Genomic DNA, 14,913 nt, shown 5'->3' with positions numbered 1-14,913 from the left:
CCCAGGCTCCCCAAAAACAATCTTCCCCTACAGGCTCTGCTAGCGACCCCAACTGGGCAATCCCATGCACTGGGCTCAACAATCAAACTCACAGATTTAAGAGGAAGTGTGTAAACAAGAGCCTGGGAAGCTGTGCAAACTTGCTGGGCTCCACCTTCCAGATTTGCGCAGAGACCTCTACGCGCGCTCTGGCCCCTGGCACCAAGTAGCAGGCCGGCTGGAAGATTCTGAGGCTGCCCCTTTGCATCCAGTCCAACTATGGGCTTATTTATAGTGTTACCTTCTGTGAGCAGCCCTGCGGGAGCCCTCCCCACTTGCGGTTCACGCTGGCCTCAATGGGCGCGGACTTTGTGGGGCGCAGATTTCCCCCCCGCGCACACGCGCGTTCCTTGTTCCAACCTGAATTGCAAACTGCACCTTTGGGGGGAGTCTAACCTTTCAGTGGAGGGAAGCAGGTCTCCTCTGAGTTCATGTAGTCGCCCTGCTTGAGAGCCGTTGCCTCTGGGTTAGTAGCCAATCTCTGGATGCGGATAACAGCTGCTCAAGATGGCGCGGTCTCACGGCTGAGCTGGCGCCCAGGGGGAGGTTTCAGCCTCAATCTCTAACCATCCCCATTTTCTAGGAGTTCTCTGTCTTTCCTGGCTGCAGACTGTTTCTCAGCTGAATCTCCTCTCTTTGTTCGGGCTGTATGTTACCCGTTTCAGCTGCTCGGCCTTATCTGCTCTGGGACAAAGCACCAACACGTCCGTCTCTAAACCTCTGCCATTATTTTCTCCAAACATTCTGTATTGATAAGTAAATATATTCCTTCTCATACAAGTAAATATTTTTTCCAAGTTGAAACTTTTTATTTTTCTAATGTACAAATAGAAGATCACGGTCCACTTTTTATGGTTTCTAAACACAAGTGATGATTTCCGTAGATGCTGCCGACCTTCACAGAGCAGTGCCTGATCTTCTGTGAAAGCCCAACCTGCCTTCCTTCCGACCCACCGAATTAATGTCTTTCCAGAAGGCTTGTTGGATGTTTTCTTTTTGTCCTCTCCGAGTTGCTGCTTCCTTTGAAAGACTTCATTTTCTAATTGTACAATAGTCCTTTCAATCTCATAATTCTTACTGACCAGGGATACCCAATTTGACTCCATTTCTCTTAATTTAGATCCAGCTGTGAGTTGCATGTTCTTTCGCTGCCAGTTTAAACCTTGAATATGCTTCCTTAACTTCTGGAGCTTTTTTCTGTGCCTGTTCAGTCATAGGAACTAGATCTTCATTATACACTTTCCAAGCATTGCATCTGTGCTGTGACATTAGTTCTAGATTCTCAATTTGAACCGCTTGATCCTCTAACTGGGCCATAGAACTGTTTACACATTCTCGCCATGCAGTAATGTCATTTTTCTGACCCAAGAAAGGGGCTGGAAGTTCATATCGTTTTATACTGAGCAATTCAATTGGTTGTTGAGCAGCCAATCTTTCAAATTCATTTCTCATTATGTCTGTCTCAAAGCAGAACTACCCAGGGCTGTCAGGTAGCTCAGGCAGTTCTTAGTAGGTCAGTATCTGCACTTCCTCCTCCATCAGTGCTGCAGCCACTTCCCACACTCCAGGGGCTTCATAACCTTGGTCAAAATATGGCAGCACATCTACCACAGCCTCTCCTGCCACCAAACCCATGCCCGCCATCCATAAATTCACCTACGTTTTCTCTCAGACAAGTAAATATTGATTTCTTGTACAAGTAAATATTGATTTTTTTAATAGATACTCAGTTTTCAGAATTTGCTTTAATTTTATAAAAGAAAATAATTTGAAAGTTATCAAAAGATCTATGATAAATACCTAGAAAAGGAAGACATTGACAGAAAGGTTTATTTTATGTCTTTCTGTGTCAATGTGTTTGGAAAAGAGGCAAAAGGATAAAGGAATTGAGTGCATAGTGTTGATTTTTTGTGTGTGGGGAGGGTATATTCTCAGAGGCTAGCTGAGGGTCTTCTTCACAGTGAAAATCAATAAACACTATTGATTTGAGGTGAGACAAGTTTTCCCTAACCATCTAAATAAAATCTCTTCTCTTTTGGATGAATTATTAAAATGACTGAGATGATAAAAATATTTGAAAAATGCAAAAATCCTTAGTTTCATTGGTTTAAAATTACACCCTAGCCAGTTTGTCTCAGTGGATAAAGTGTCGGCCTTTGGGCCAAAGGGTCCCAGGTTCGATTCCCATCAAGGGCAAGTACCTTGGTTGCCGGCTCCTCCCCAGCCTGGGCCCTGGGCCCTGGTAAGGGCTCAGGCAGGAGGCAGCCAATCAATGTGGTTCTCTCACATTGATGTTTCTCTCTGTCTTTTCCTCTCTCTTCCACTTTTCCTAAGAATCAATGGAAAAATAACCTCAGGTGAGGATTAACAAGTAAGTAAATAGAAATAAATAAAACTTATGAATTGTTTATTTAAATAAATAAATAAAATAAAATAATCCTGTAAAGCTCACACATATAGTCCTTTGGTTAGGACGAAAAGAAAGTTGAAGTACAATGGTAAAAGGATGGTCTTTTCAACAAATAGTTCTGGGTGAATTGGATGTTAATCTGGACAAAAAATGAATCTTAGCTTCTACCTGACACCATAAAGAAAAATCAAATCTCAAAAATCAATTGAGAATCTAGAACTAATGTCACAGCACAGATGCAATGCTTGGAAAGTGTATAATGAAGATCTAGTTCCTATGACTGAACAGTGCAGATCTAAATGTGAAAAGTAAAACAGCAATGCTTCTCATAGGAAACACAGACATTTCAAGGATAGCAAATATTTCTCAAACTAAAGACACAGAGCACTAACCACAAAGGGAAAGTTGCTAAGTTGTACTAAATGAAAATTAAGACTGTTTCTACATAAAAGACACCATTAAGAGCAAAGGCAACATGCTGGTAACAACTTATGTAAATAAGCTTAAAAGTATAGATGATAGTCAAATGTAGCAAAATAATTAGGAGGTAATGAATTTTGATTACTTACTAGTATTACTTTGTTTTAATATAACTTAATTAAATGTATATAATTTAATTTTAAATCATGGTTGTGTTTAACAACCGGCTCTCAAAGTTACTGAAAATTTAATTGCTGGCTCCTGAGAGCCAATGAGAGCCAACTCCAGCCCACCATTGACCTAACATAATGAAAAGATAGCCAATTCCAAGTGAGGCCCCATGACCTGACAATTCCTGGATATAGCCCCATCAGAAGCACCCACATAAATTCACCAAAGGCATATACAAGAATGTTCACAGCAGCACTATTCGTAATAGCCCTGAATTAAAAGCAACCCGATCATCTATCAATGATAAAATAAGTAAACTATAGTATATTCAATAAAAAGAAACAAACTACTGTTATACTGGTATGTACCAATATGGATGAATCTCATAATTGTATTGTTGAATGAAAGAAGCTAGATCCAAAGATATACATGCTGCATGTTTTTATTTGTATAATGTTCCAAAATAGGTAAAGTCATTTATAGTATACTAGAGGCCTGGTGCATGAATTTGTGCATGGGTGATGTCTGGCCAGCCTGCCCCGATGGGGACCAATCAGGGCTGGGCCGGTGGGGGGGAGGGAACTCGGGAGGTTGACTGGCTGGCCTCACCCCCGATCAGGGTTGGGGGACCAAATGGGGTTGGGGCCGGCCAGGGGGAGGGGCCGCAGTTGGTTGGGGGGCCGCTGATTGGGGCCTGGATTGGGCTGGTTGGTTGCCACAGTGGGCATCGTAGTGACCGGTCATTCTGGTTGTTCCGCCATTCTGGTTGCTGGGCTTTTATATATATAGATGAGTCAAGAGAGTGGCTACCTCATGAGATTGGAGTGCAAAGGAGAGTTCTGGGTTTCCGTTTATGTTATTTTTCTTATCTGACACTATTTACAGAGGTGTGTCCAATTTGTGAAAATTCATCAAACTGTACAATTTAAGATGTGTGTTTTTCTGTGAATGCTGCATTTCAATAATTTACTTTAAAACATTTTTTTCTCTCTCTTTTTTTTTTATTGCTTAAAGCATTACAAAGGGTATTACATATGTGTCCTTTTTCCCCCCCACCCTTGACAAGCCCCTGCCCTCCCTTACCCCCCAGTGTCTTATGTCCATTAGTTATGGTTATATGGATGCATACAAGTCCTTCGGTTGATCTCTTACTTCCCTCCCTCCTGTCCCCCAACCCTCCCTGGCCTTACCACTGAAGTCCGACAATCGGTTTGAGGCAGCTCTGCCACTATATTTATTATTGTTCAAAAGTTTGTAATGGTCTTAATTATCCATGAAAGAATGAGATCATGTGGTATTTTTCCTTCATTGACTGGCTTGAATTTACCTTAAAACAGTTTTAAAAACCCACTTCCTAGATTAAAAAACAGCAACAATGACCTAACTAATAATTCCAAGGTAAAAGTAAGTTGGCTGATTATATCAGAAGGAGTAGGGGATTAGAAACCAGAAGGTTAAGTAATGGAGTCCCATTATCCTATATAATAAAGAGGTAATATGTAAATTGACCATCACAACGCCCACGGCGGGGGTGGGGCTGGCTGCTCCACTGCCAATGGCAGCTCCCCAGCCACTCAGGGCCGGCCCAAGTTGCAGGCAAGCCTCAGATGGTGGCTGCCCCGCTGCCCAGGGCCGGCCCAAAGCACAGGCAAGCCTCTGATGGCAGCTGCCCAGCTGCCCAGCGCCGGCCCGAGGCTCAGGTAACTAGGGCCAGCCAAGGCTTGCTCTGCCAGCAGTGGCAGCAGCAGAGGTGTGATGGGGCATCGCCTTCCCCTGATCGCCAGGTTACCTCCCGCCCCTGAGGGTTCCCAGACTGTGAGAGGCGGCAGGCCGGGCTGAGGGAACCCCCATCCAGTGCATGAATTTTCATGCACCGGGCCTCTAGTCTCACTATAAGACCCTGTAAAAGGATTTTTTTCCTTTGTGACTCATCCTTTCTGCTAAAAAACAGCAGTATTGGTGGATTACACAAGCCAAAAAATGATTGAAAGGAAAAGTTTACCAAAAATCTGTACTATTCTTAAACAGAGCTAGACCTTTAATGAAGCTAAATTATGTCAGAGAATAATGTATTAAAAAAAAAAAGTCCACATGGTTCAGAACAATGACTTTAATGATAAGAATGAAATCACCTTTTAAAAGGTTTTCAAAGACATAATTTGAAAACTTGCTCATTTTTTTTTCCCCTATGGCCTGGATCCACAGAAGGAGAACAGCTACAAGTTGATAAAATGAGAAGGAAAGGCTTGCTTCTTAGTAAAAGATATGGGTAGATGGTTGAATAAATATTGGAAATGGAGTGAGGACTCCATCAGCCATAAACACAGTGGAAGGCAAGAAGCACATTTCTGCTGAGAAGTTATTTTGACATACTGTGTTTCAGACAAAAATATTTTCCAGAGATTAATTCCTATAGAATTATATGCCTAGATCTTCAAATTCATATAAATTACTTTTGAAGGTTTTCTCTTTATAAAGCACATGAAAATATTACATACAAAAGGATAGTAGACTCTGTTGCTACACTAAGACCCTCCTTCTAGAAGCTTTACTGCTATAGCACATTTCACATTTCTTAAATTTTTATGCCTCCTTTGCCCTAGACCAGTGATGGCGAACCTTTTGAGCTTGGCGTGTCAGCATTTTGAAAAACCCTAACTTAACTCTGGTGCCCTGTCACATATAGAAATTTTTTGATATTTGCAACCATAGTAAAACAAAGACTTATATTTTTGATATTTATTTTATATATTTAAATGCCATTTAACAAAGAAAAATCAACCAAAAAAATGAGTTCACGTGTCACCTCTGACACGTGTGTCATAAGTTCGCCATCACTGCCCTAGACTTTCCTTTCTATGTGAATTATTTAGCAGAATTTAGTTTAAGAATATGTGATATGTCTAGAAGAGTAATCTTTTTATTTATTTATTTTTAATTTTCTTACTGGAGGATATATTTATTGATTTTTAGAGAGACAGAGAGAGAGAGAGAGAGAGAAACATCAAGTGAGAGAAAGACATCGATTGGTTGGTTGCCTCCCATAAGCACACTGACTGGAGATCAAACCCAAAACCTAGGTATGTGCTCTGACCGGGAATTGAACCCACAACCTTTTGGTGTGTGGGATGACACTCCACCCAACTGAGCCACCTGGCCTGGCCAAGGGTAATCATTTTAGATGGATGTGATAGAAAGAAATAATTTTTTTTAATGTATATTTTTATTGATTTCAGAGAGGAAGGGAGATAAGGAGAGAAAACATCAATGACGAATGAGAATCATTGATCGGCTGCCTCCTGCAAGTCCCCTACTTGGGGTGGAGCCCACAACACGGGCATGTGCCCTTAACTGGAATTGAACCGGTGACCCTTCAATCCACTGAGCCAAACCAGCTAGGGCAAGAAATAATTTCTTGAAGGTTCCTGTGAGCCTTACATTTTGGTCAAGGATGAGAATCATCACTGAACATCAGTTTTGCAATAAATCTACCCATCTCTTTTCAAAAGACCTTGGAACTGTTTTATTTTTTTTATTTTTATTTTTAATTAAATCTTTATTATTCAGATTATTACATTTGTTCCTCTTTTTTCCCCCCATAACTCCCCTCCTTCCAGCTCCCACCCCACCCTCCACCCTCACTCCCCACCCACTGTGTTCATCCATAGGTGCATGATTTTTGTCCAGTCACTTCCCGCATCTCCCACACCCCTTTTCCCCCCAAGAATAGTCAGTCCATTCCCTTTCTATGTCCCTGATTCTATTATAATCACCAGTTCATTCTGTACATCAGGTTATTTATTCACTTGATTCTTAGATTCATTTGTTGATAGATGCATGTTTGTTGTTCATAATTTGTATCTTTACCTTTTTCTTCTTCTTCCTCTTCTTAAAGGATACCTTTCAGCATTTCATATAATACTGGTTTGGCGGTGATGAACTCCTTTAGCTTTTCCTTATCTGTGAAGCTCTTTATCTGACCTTCAATTCTGAATGATAGCTTTGCTGGATAAAGTAATCTTGGTTGTAGGTTCTTGGTATTCAGCACTTTGAATATTTCTTGCCATTCCCTTCTGGCCTGCAAAGTTTCTGTTGAGAAATCAGCTGACAGTTGTATGGGTATTCCCTTGTAGGTAATTGAGCCTCTTTCTCTTGCTGCTTTTAAGATTTTCTCTTTGTCTTTTGCTCTTGGCATTTTAATGATGATGTGTCTTGGTGTGGTCCTCTTTGGATTCCTTTTGTTTGGGGTTCTCTGCGCTTCTTGGACCTGTAAGTCCATTTCTTTCTCCAGATGGGGGAAGTTTTCTGCCATTATTTCTTGAAATAGGTTTTCAATATCTTGCTGTCTCTCATCTTCTGGCACTCCAATAATTCTGATATTAGACCGCTTAAAGCTGTCCCAGAGGCTCCTTACACTATCTTCACACTTTCGGATTCTTTTTTCATTTTGCTTTTCCAATTGGGTGTTTTTTGTCGAATCTTTGGTTTGATTATTGTGCTCCTCTGGTCTGCTATTGGGTATAATATTCTTTATTTCAGTCCGTGTATGCTTACTTTCTAATTTCTTTATCGTAGCATCGAGGGTCTCATTAGTTTTCGTGAGGCTCTGCACAAATTTATGGCAAGCCCTCAACATTGCGATTCTTAGCTCCATATCCTCCATTTCTGTCATGTTTTTTTGTCTCCGCATCTTTTATGCTTTCTTGGTGCACCCCCTTGTGGTCTCTGTGCGCAGTCTTGTTCTAGCCAAGCCTTAATTGTTGTAGTTAACACTAGAGGGGTTTGACCACCAGGCCGACTGGCTATAGGAATCAGCTGTATGGAAAACGTCTGCCTTCTGGGGAGGCGCTAATCCAGCCTTTGCCTGAGGCGATCGGCAAATGGCTGTGCGCAGGGTTTGGGCGGGGCGGGATCCACAGGGCGGGCGGAGGGAGCAGTTATGGCCACGCTCAGTCCCGTTCCCAGAGGCTCTGCTTCTCAGAACCCCGGCAGCCGCTGCAAACTTCGGAGAGAAAGCTGCCCTCAGGTTCCAACTGATGCCGGATAATCCCGCTTCTCCCGTTTGAGTCTGGGTCCCTAGAGACTCGCCCGGATCTGGAGCCCAGAGTCTGAGACTCACTCCCGACAGAAAACGACAACCGTGCCCTCAGCCACCAGCCCGCTTTGCGCGCGCACCTCGGTACCTTTGTATTTTCCACACTGCGCCGCCTCTGAGCCTCGATTTGCTGTTCTCTTTCCTTCTAGTTGTAGAGTCTCTCTTCAGCCAGCCTTCCTGTGGTTCTGGGTGATGTCCGTTCAGTCTTTTAGTTGTATTTTTGAAATGGTTGTTTGCGGCAGCGGTCTCCGGTGTTTACCTACGCCGCCATCTTGGTCTCCTCTTGGAACTGTTTTAGGTATTTGGCTCTGTACACTCACCAACCTTATAAATGTGAATAATAGGCTCAGATTGACTAAACAACCACATGAAGACACCACTTGGGGAAATCAAACAAGATTTCTATATTTAAAGGTGCAGCATTGTAGTCAGAGCAGGTAGGGTATGCAGCTCTCATTTCCTCTTTTAACAGAGAGAAGTGCTTCCCCTGGAGGATCCCTCAAAATGACCACACCAGCAGATACGCATTTGCAGATGCTAAGTCTGAGCAAATGAAACTCACATCAAGCCTTTCAAAGCTCAGCTGCCCCTTCAAACCCAGTCTTACACACAGGGTGCTAAAGCAGTTTGGGACATGGCCTTGCTTGGGGACATGGTGGGGACAATTGCACCCTGGCCAGGTATACCTCATCTACCTCAGAGTCATATAACAGGGTAGGTTAACTAAACTTCTCATTCATTACTCTTAACCTCTCCAAGCCAAAACAGCTTGAACCAGATAGAATCCTGAATTCCATGCTGTGGAGCCAGAGCAAGGATCTGTTACCAAGATGGTGCTGGGAGTCATGTGAATGCACCCTTGGACCGACTCTTGGGCCTAATCAACGAGTCCAGACTTACTTACTAGTATTGTTGGCAAGGAATCATGAAAGTGAAGAAGGAAAAAAAGGTGCAAAATATCTGCCTCAGCTATAGACTGTCCAATTATGTAGTCAGTAGGCATTGCAAAACAACTTTGCTACATCATTTTTATTTTTTATTTATTTATTTATTTATTTATATATATATTATTGATTTTTTACAGAGAGGAAAGGAGAGGGATAGAGAGTTAGAAACATCGATGAGAGAGAAACATCGATCAGCTGCCTCCTGCACACCTCCCACTGGGAATGTGCCCGCAGCCAAGGTACATGCTCTTGACTGGAATCGAACCTGGGACCTTTCAGTCCACAGGCCGACGCTCTATCCACTGAGCCAAACCGGTTAGGGCTACATCATTTTTTAAATACGTGGTTTTGTTTTATTGTTTATTTGCTTTTGCTTTCTAAACCTATGCATTGAGATATGATAAAATTTATATCTAGCCATTTTTCATCATCAGCCTTTCATCAGATGAAACACCCATTTGCTTTGATCATGTCCTTTCTTTCAACCCAGTTTTGAAAGATAGGATGCAAGTTGCTGTGTCTCAGTGAAATCCCAGCAATTTGCATTAATCAGTGGCTTACTCCATAATATTCAATCTGGAAAGAATTGCTCCATGTTACTCATCTCTTCCTAAAGCCTGGTCTAATTTAGCTACTCTTTCATGCTGAAACTTACTCATACTGGATGATTCTGCTGAGACAGAGAGCTGATTTAGATCAGAACTTAGGCTCAAACCCTGACTTTACCACCAATGGGTTCTGTGATTTTTCTCTTTTTTTTCTAATATATTTTTATTGATTTCAGAGAGGAAGGGAGATGGAGAGAGAAAAATCAATGATGAAAGAGAATCATCGATCAGCTGCCTCCTGCACACTCCACACTGGGGATCGGGGATCAAGCCCTCAATCTGGGCATGTGCCCTGACCGGGAGTCAACTGTGACCTCCTGGGTCATAGGTTGACGCTCAACCACTGAGCCATGGCAGCCAGGCTGTGGTTTCTTTTTTTAAGTCCAGATAGACCTTGAGCTTTGGCTTTCCTCATCAGTGAAGTGGGGTTAACTCTACCTTATGTGTTTGTAGTGATAGATAAGATACTGTTTGTAACCTTGCCTAGAAAAGTGTTTGGCACATAGTTTATGCTAGGCAAATATAAAACTGAGTCTAAATCTGACAGTTTAGTCTTTTGCAATGTAGCACATACAAAAATTCTTCTGCCATGGATGGGTTTTATTGAAAAACCTCTAAACTCAGCAATAAACTAATTGCTAGGATTTTTAGAGGATGAGTTTGTTGTGTTCTGAACAGAAGTTAAAATGCTTACAGCTAAAAGCATTTCCTTGTATGTGAAATTAAGGCTGTGACTACATGCCAAGCAACTCATGAATAAATATCATATTCTGGGCTACCACTTACCCTCTTGGAAGCTTTTTGAGAAAATTAATGAGTGCATCCAAGAATGTGTTGAACTCAAGTAAATTTTCACTGAGCTGTTCAATTGCTCACTGTGTTAGATGGATTAAAGGTTATTGGAGAAGGGCCATAGTTGACAGTGCCGTTGATGGACTAGGAAACAGTGAGCCAGCACAATAATGCAGGCAAAGAATCACTCCATAGAGGGATTAAGATTTTAATTGGTTTCTCAAGGCACTCACAGACTCTATTTAGATTCTAATTCTGAATTTGAAAGGATTACTAGAAGAGTGCAATCATAACCATTAGACCATTTAAGGCTGTATTAGACCATTTAGGGCTTTCTATTTTGCATTCATAAATATTAATTGAATGCATTACCACTGTCTAAAAATGGCCTAATAAATATTTACCAAGAACAGGCAGCTATTAGACTTCTTAACTCAGTGCTTCCAACTGTGTTAATTTTGTCAATGAATGTGCAAATTACTAAGCTTGTTTAGGGGTTCTAAACTCAGAAGGGGCAAAGGAGGGGGAGTAGGAGGGAGGTATTTGAAAATTAGCAAGGAAGAGACAGGGCAGTAGCAGGCAGTGGCTCAATTCTCCCCACCCCCCATCTCTAGTTACTGCCCAATCTCCTTCATCCACTCGCATGATCTGGGCTCTGTTGATTGCAGGAGCCTGCCCTGAACTTCTCAGCTAGTGATGCAAAGAAGCAGGGACTATGGGAAGCCCTGTGGTGGCCACATACTGGAGTGCCCAGGGAAACAGGGAGTTTGGTGCCAGCAGAAGCCTTGTCTGAGGTGTAGGTGTAGCATGTATCCTGTGACAGTGTGGTCTTCATGGGGTGAGTTGGCCCTGCTGTGTGGGTTTGAGTCATGTTCCTGGCTGCATGGCCCTGAGTCTGGTCCTCCACCCTCATTTGGATTCTGGGGCCGACCAAGAGCATGTTCACAAATTCTTTTCTGTTAAATTAGCCAGAGTCAGTTTTTTTCTTGCTTGTCACTAAGAATATAATGTAGTAGAGCAATTAATTTCATTTTTAAAAAACCAATGTTAGGCTGTCAAAAAGTTCCATAAGTTGGATCTGGTATGGTGCCCCAGTTTGAAACCTCCCTGGTATTACAAGCTCCTTTATAAATGAAGTGGGAGAAGAGAAAATATGAACAGAACCCATACAAGTTAGATTTCTTAATTTTTCTCCCTCCTCATTATCAAAGGAATACATCATCCTATCCTTTAAAACATTCTTTAGAAAATTGTTATAGGTTCAAAGAAAAGGCAAGGGTCAGGGGTGGAATGGTTGGTGCATAGGGGACTTCTAGTTTGCTGGAGCCCTTGACAGTCAATAATTGATAGCTTCCCTGGCTGGGGCTTCCCTGCCCCACACCCGGCTTCTGCAATTGGTGATGCCTATTTCTGCATGACACTTAACTGACTACCCTCCCTTGAAGCACAGAAGAAGAAGAAGCCGCCCACCTTTGGTCCTGGTGCCAGCGCCTGGGGCTGGCTGCAGCCCAGGAGATGGACAAGCTACTGGCCAGAGGTCCCAGGCTGCAGCCACCCAGAGAAGCTACCAGCCCTGTGGTCCAGGGCGCCAACGCCTGTGGCCAGGGAAACAGGTTCCCTCTTCTCCTACTGTAGTCATTACTTCAATATTCCCCTTCTGAATTTCTCTCCTGTGCTGCAACCCAACTCCACTTTTTATCGGAAGGATACGGAACAGAGAGAGCAGTGTTAAAAGCTTACATTTTTAAGCCGGTAAAGTTGGTACTTAAACATATAAATGGAAAACTAGAGTCCTTAAGGTAACAAAGGCTACAAAGGACAGGGACAGCGCATGACCTATTATATCCAGCAATCCATATGGGGACTGAAAACTTTGCAATGATGACAATTACTGAAGATTATATGAATCAACTATGGTCAGTGTTGTGCTGTAAAATGTTTAATAACTGAGGGATCCCCCCCCCCCTCGAGTGCACAAATTTTGTGCACTCGGCTACTAGTATGTAAATAAACGACTACAGTGTAACTGAACATCCCTGGGCCAGCCTAGTTTTTATGGGTGTTGGTTCACACCAGAGCATCAGAGGGCCCACCTGCCTGGGATGACTTTGATCAGTTTATTGTAGATGATGTTCTTTCTCCTTCCTGTCTAGCTCCCCTCTAGCTTCAGCAGGCCAGGACTCCTTCACAGTTATGTAATTTCTGAGTAGCTATGAGTATCTGGAGGACAAGATCATTTCTTCTAAGCCTCAAAGCTTCAGGTTTCTAGGAATAAGAGCATGAAGCCAGTAGCATCCTTTTTTCTTCTTGAATTTTTTTAGAATGAATTAAATATTTTCGTTTGTAAAAAAAAAAAATCTGCTAGGCTCAGATGAAAATATGGAATGTGGCAGATGAAAAATAAAGATACAATTGGTTTATTGAATAGAATCAAAAGTTGCCAACATTTCTTTGACTCTAGGTCAGCGGTTCTCAACGTGTGGGTCGCGACCCCTTTGGGGGTCGAATGACCCTTTCACAGGGGTCGCCTAAGACCATCGGAAAACACATATATAATAACATATTGTTTTGTGATTAACCACTATGCTTTAATTATGTTCAATTTGTAACAATGAAAATACATCCTGCATATCAGATATTTACATTACGATTCATAACAGTAGCAATATTACATTTATGAAGTAGCAACGAAAATAATTTTATGGTTGCGGGTCACCACAACACGAGGAACTGTATTAAAGGGTCGCGGCATTAGGAAGAGAGCCACTGCTCTAGGACCTTAAAATCTAGTTGGGATGATAAGCTGTAAACCCATGAAGAGATAAGAACAATCCAGGAGTTAAGTTACAATTCACATGCATTGAAGTGGCTGGAGAAGATGATCTTTAATGTCCCCTCCAGCACTAAACATCGATTATTCTGTGACAGCTGTAAGAGAAATGTCACAGGGCAGTGCATGATGAATTGCAATTCGGAGGTGCAGGCACTAAGTACTGTGAGGTCGAAAAAGGGAGCGACTGCCCAGGGCTGGAATGGTTTAGGAAGACCTTTAAAAAATTCTGAGCTGGCTACAACAAAAGCCCAATTCAATTAGGAGAGCGAGAGACTGATTATAATACACATTCAGGACAAGCTGAGGGGAATAAGAAACACAAAATACTGTAGAGAAAGAGGAAAGGAAAAGACAGTATCAGCAATTTGGTTTCTGAAACACACAAAGAATACTAAGTAGTCCTCATGCTTTTCATCCTTACAATAGATAGTTTTATTGATAGGCAACATTTATCAGCCTTGCTGAGAATATCCTGTGAGTGAGGAATCTATTAGAAACGTGTTACAACTAATAGAAAACCTGGCCAGTAGTGGCTTAAACCAATAAAGTGGCTTTTTTTCTCCTTCAATAGGTAGAACTCTGAAGGGGACGGCTCTTTCTAGCTCTCTGTGACATCATCACAATGGCATTTGCCTTTATTGCTTGTTGCCTGTAGTCAGGAGGTGGCTGCTGTGCCTCCAAGTATCACATTTGCATTCCAGACAGAAAGCAGACAAAAGGCAAAGGAGCAAAGAGTGAGAGCAAAATGGCATACCCACCTAGGTTGCCCAATATACTTCCCATTTTAACCTGCTGCCGAGGAGACTGGGGAGAAGTGTAATGTGGATGGGGTTAACCAGCCAACCAAGGATGAAGACCAAAGTGTTGAAGCCTTGTGAAAAAAATTACAAAAGATAAAACCAGGGAGTTGCTTTCCTTAAACAGGAAACTTTACCCTACATCTGAAAAAATCAAACTTTTAAAAAGTTTTTGATGATTGTAGATTCACATGCCATTGTAAGAAACAAAACAGAGAGATTCCTGAATGCTTTAACCTGTTCCCCCCCAAAGTCAACATCTTGTACAGCAATAATACAAGATCACAACTGGGATATTGACATGGATACAGTCAAAATACAGAACATTTCCATCATCACTAGGATCCTTCATGTTGTCTTTGTATAGCTACAATGAATTCTTTCCTGCCCTTTGCCTCTTTCTTCATTTGTGGCAACCATTAATCCATTCTCCAGCTCTTCAATTTTGTCATTTCAAGAATCCTATATAATAAAAGCCCACTGACTGAAATGGCAGAATGACCAGAGACCAGAATGACTGCAGCCCCTTGTCCTGGCTGGTCCTGCCCCCCAGCGGGGACCCCTACCCCAACCTGGGCCCCCCATCAAGGCAGGTATGGCTGGTCCCCACCCGTGTACCAGGCCTCTATCCTATATAATAAAGAGGTAATATGCAAATTAACCGTCACACCATCGCACAAGATGGTTGCCCCCACAGGGATCGGGCCTAAACCGGCAGTCAGACATCCCACTAGGGGTCCCAGATTGGAGAGGGTGCAGGCTGGGCTGAGGGACACCCCCCCCCCCCCTGCACGAATTTCG

At 42.4% G+C, this 14,913-nt stretch overlaps 1 pseudogene; it reads right to left on the bottom strand.

Annotated features, from left to right (window-relative positions):
- Window positions 1-936: 936 nt before the first annotated feature.
- On the bottom strand, window positions 937-1,683 carry LOC139002685 (pre-mRNA-splicing factor SPF27 pseudogene; annotated as a pseudogene).
- Between the last annotated feature and the right edge of the window lie 13,230 nt (window positions 1,684-14,913).

Source organism: Myotis yumanensis, unplaced genomic scaffold (assembly GCF_028538775.1).
Source record: "Myotis yumanensis isolate MYYU_CA2020_CCGP unplaced genomic scaffold, mMyoYum1.0.hap1 SCAF_2, whole genome shotgun sequence".
Lineage (NCBI taxonomy): Eukaryota > Metazoa > Chordata > Mammalia > Chiroptera > Vespertilionidae > Myotis > Myotis yumanensis.
Note: the sequence above shows the minus strand (reverse complement) of the source record. Positions and strands in the feature narration are given on the sequence as shown.